Consider the following 4,677-nt stretch of genomic DNA (forward strand, 5'->3'; position numbering starts at 1 on the left):
CGCGCAGATCCAAAGCCCTGCCTTCTATTTGAAATTATGAGTTTTCATAGTTTTATCATTTTATCATTTAAAATAGCTGCTTTTCGGCATTATAGGCAGTCTTTACAAATTATTCTAATGCAATAAGTTTAAACAAAATATATTAAGCAGCCCAACTGTTTTCTTCGATAATAATCAGAAATGTTTCTTACGCACAGAAGACTGTGATAATGATGCACAGAAAAAATTCTGTGATCCTGAATAAATTACTTTTTCACAACATATTACAGCAGAAAACAGTGCTTTTTATATTTAATTTCTATTAAGCTACAATGCGTATTTACAATATTACTTTTTACTGTACTTTTCTGATCAAATAAATACAGCCATAGTTAGCAAGAGATGGTTTCTCCGACATTTGACGGTATGTTATGTCTATGGTGTTGTGTTTCATCAGAGGAACCTGTGGAGCTGGTGGTGGCGGTGGATGTAGAAACCTGCTGACTCTCGCCGGCATGTTGTTTGAGAGAGCGGATCCTCATTTACTGCACAGTAAACTCAGCACCGTGATTCAATCTGAACCGATGGCAGCTCGGTTCCCAAGTGAAAACAACAGGTCATGGCGTTTCCCAAAGAAATCATGCACTGGGGTATCACTTTGAACAAACAAACATTGTACAAGACAACCATTTCTGTGCATTTTCTGCAGCTAAGCTCAAATGGATTGGCTATTCTTTCCAACCCCTAAGCGTGGCTCACGTTAACCAGAGTGTGTGAGTTTAAACACCACAAATCATTTGTCCCAACCAGTAGGAGAGAGCTTCACATTAAACAAGCACCAAACAATTGAATTTGTGTGTGTGTGTATTCAGCTAATAGCCTGCATACACCGCGTGCAGGATGCTGTGCCCCATGTACTGGCAGCACATCTTTCATCCCAGTGTTGCCTCCTCACCTGCTGGACCTGCTGGTGAGGCGTTATTATTATAATCAACGTATTTACTGACATAGAATTCAAAGAAGACCAAATGTAATTATGTTTCTTATCTTACTCTCTTTTAGAATTTTATTAATTTAACAAATGGTTATTGTTGTGTGCATTAATGAGGGTCTTCAAGCTAACAGAGTTAAATACCACCAGGCTAAAACAATTAAGTAGCTGTTGCTAATGCCAACCTCAATGATTGTAGAGCAATAAAAATATTAAAAGGTCACTAGATCAATGGCTAAAACAGTACAGATACAACCCATCTGTTCACTGATCCTATAACAACGTTGCTATTTTTCTCTCACTTTTAAAGTTTCGTTTGATGTTATCATTGAATTGACTAATTATAGGGGATGTGTAAACTCTTCCTGGATATTTTGATGGTCATCTTTACACAAACTTTTCTCTGTTAAGCTCTCTCTAAAGTGGCAGCTGTGATGAGAGTGGAACTCTGGGCGTGATGTACAAACGTGAGACAGCAACACCCTGGAGTCGCCCCACGAGGACCTAGAAAAAGATCGGCAGCGTGGTAGAGACTCTGCCGGGCCCTTTCAGATCTCTGACTCGGCAAGGGTGAAGGTTCTGGTGCTCTCTGTTCCTGCAGGTAAGCGGGGACTGAAGGTCAGGCTGAAAAAACAGGCGTGGCCCGTGGCTTGGTCAGCGCTACGCTCCTCCGAGCCAGGCTCTGCTGTTGGAGGATACAAGGCGCCACAGCCGTCGGATGTGAGTAGCGCACGTTCACGTCCAATCAATAGAGCTTCAGAAGCCTTCAACAGGTGCTTCCTCTCTCATATGGTGAAGGAAGGGCCGGTGGTGTTCTGCAATGAGCTGTTTCTCAGTCATAAGTCTCAAAGCATGAGGAGTTTCTGAAGCGCCCGTTCACCTGCAGTGTTTCAAAGAGGTAACACGTTCATGCAGCGTCAAGTCTAAGGGCATCTTTTCATTTCCGTGTTGCATACAGCTTTAAAATAAAAAAAGTTCTCAAGTGTCAAAGCAATGTTTCTTAATGTTTTATTAAAAAAATCTGTGTGTAAAATGAGACAGAATGGAGCATTTATTATTGGTATTATCAAATCTAACAGATAATTCCTTCTCATTTAAAGCACACCGACACAGCAACATTTCTAAAACCGTGGCATGAAATGAACTTCAAAATTAATTTGAATGATGGCCACTGGTCATTAGCATGCCTTCAATTTCAACGTTTCCAAATCTCACATAACCTGAAACAATCATTTTAAATGTGCTGGAAGCTTGAGCATGCACAAGGTTCCAGCTTCAGTGATTCTTATATAAATATGCAGGCTGTATTTGTGTCTCCTATTCTAATGTCATGCTGTTCTCAGTTTATTGTGGCGGGTGAAAATGCTGGACCAGGGGCAAAAGAAGTGAATGATGTAATTTGAGAAGAGGTGCTTCAGTGTAGAGCTTCTTCTGGTGAGTGTTCGTCTGGGAATAAGACTTGCTCGTTAATTCGCTCATTTTAACACCCTTCTGTTGGTGCTTGCTCTCAGGTGCCTCTAAACTGCAATGACAGTGGGTGGGGAAACCTAAGTAGGTTTACAGGAACTCTGGAACACACACTGCTCAGTGTGCATAAAGAGCACTCTTTTGCAAATACAGCTCTTAAAATTAAAGTGCTAAAAGTTCTTACTTGGTATTGATGTCTGTGGAAAAACCATTTTGATTCACAAAGGAACCATTCCATGACAAACATATCTCTCTCTTACCTTTTTATAATCTGAAGAACATTCCTTTTCCTTAAAAAAGACCTTTTTGAAAGAGCAGAAGGCTCTTTGGATGTTAAAGTTATTTCCAGAACCATTTAAGATAAAAAAACAAAAACCCCTTTCCGTGTTTAAGAGTGCGACATATTAAGTTCTAGTACAATAATGTTCATCTTACAGCTGTCAGATATTTCCATTTCAGTCAGACAAATAAACAGAATGGGCATCAAACATTGATGCATAATTGAAACAAACTTTAGAAAATTGTTTTGCACAAAATTAGAGTGCAATTTGTAAAAATCGGATCCTCACAGAAAGGGCGGAGCTCATAGTTGTGACATGGAGAAGACTCGCGAACAAAGCGGTGAAGTATTTATGCTTTACTGTCACGTTTCATTTCCATCTGTTTAAATAAAAGCATTAGCACTCATTTTTATTTTTTTATATTCTAGCACAAACAGTATACGGCCGCGTGCTGTACAAACCTTCTGCAAAAACATATATAATAGATAAATATATATAGAGGTTTTGACAAGTGCCACTAAAAGGAAAAGTGTCTAAAATCTAGATCTTGGGACCATCACTGTTGCATTATTAAATATTACATAAAAAGCGGTTTAATTTAGTTATTCTTTTCAATATGTTCCTCTTTATATCTGGACCAAGTTTGGGCTGAAAAACCTCTCTGTCATCAAAGGAAATTGACTTTACATTCCTTATATATACACACACACACACACACATGTATTTCGTGTGATTAGATGTTTTATATTTCATTGTTGGGATTTTCCCTTTCCAGGACTCAAGTGAACCTCATGCTGCAGAGGCGGGTCTGTGTGTGGGCGCACCTTTCCGCCTCATCAATCAATTTGCCTTCAGAATCGTCTACCAATCACACAGCACTTTGGCAGAGTACAAGGCATCCCAGAGCAAGATCTGCGCACAAATTATGACATAAGCTAAAAAACAGACTGCATGTTAGTCCAGGAAGTATCTTCTACTCACCAAACCACCATTTGATTACAACAACAAAAAAATACAAGTAAAAATCTGCAATATTGTAGAATATGATTAAATTTCTAGAGTTTAAAACTTTGTTCTGTGTATGATACATTGTAAAATGTAATTTGCTGTAAGTAAGAGATGAGATTCCAACATCATTGCCAGTCTTCAGTATCACATGAGTTCAATATACAGTTATTATCAATGAAACCTGATATATTTGGGTTATTTGATGAATATGATGTGTTCAAAGAATAGCATTTATGTAAAATAGAAATCTTTGCTTTGTTTGCACAAGCAGTTTCTCTTTCTAAACTTGCTAATAGTATGCTTCTAAACTGAGTAATAGTAGTAGCACACTGTATCCTGGACTAATGTATGCATTTCATGCAGTTTGGCTCTACCTAGTGTTCAACCACAAAACAGTACATTCACTTTACCTTCCTAAATATGACGTTTGTTTTTCTACTGTGCTTCAGTCTAGAAGCGTCGCCAGCCTTGCATAAACATCCACAAGACACCAGGGCAGCCAGCCAACAGACAGAGGCAGCAAGCGCCGCCAGGAGACAGGTAGGTTGAGAAGACCGATGCAGGAGCGCCACCAGCCGTTTTGTGTATTTTTACAATGCATTTTCTTTCCAGTGCAACAGAAGGTCCCGAGCAGTGCTCTGGCGCCAGCGACTTACAGGAAGATGATGATGATGATGATGATGATGATCTCTTGGCCACGACCCAGAGGAGATGGACCTGCTCGGGAGATCTTCGACACGCTGGTGCATGAGAGCTCAGAGCCAGGTTGCTATGCAGCTGCGCGGCCTGCGGCCTCACTTAGCTCCGACAGCAGTGAATTCATCACATACCAAGGCCTGGATCTTTGCAGCGTCGCAGCTAAAGCAGTGCTAGACAAGGTGTTTGTGACCTGCAACAAACAAGCTGCACTCCTTTAGAAGCACATTTAAAGTCTTTTTATAACCCTGGCTC

This window comes from Puntigrus tetrazona, chromosome 1, assembly GCF_018831695.1.
Source record: "Puntigrus tetrazona isolate hp1 chromosome 1, ASM1883169v1, whole genome shotgun sequence".
Lineage (NCBI taxonomy): Eukaryota > Metazoa > Chordata > Actinopteri > Cypriniformes > Cyprinidae > Puntigrus > Puntigrus tetrazona.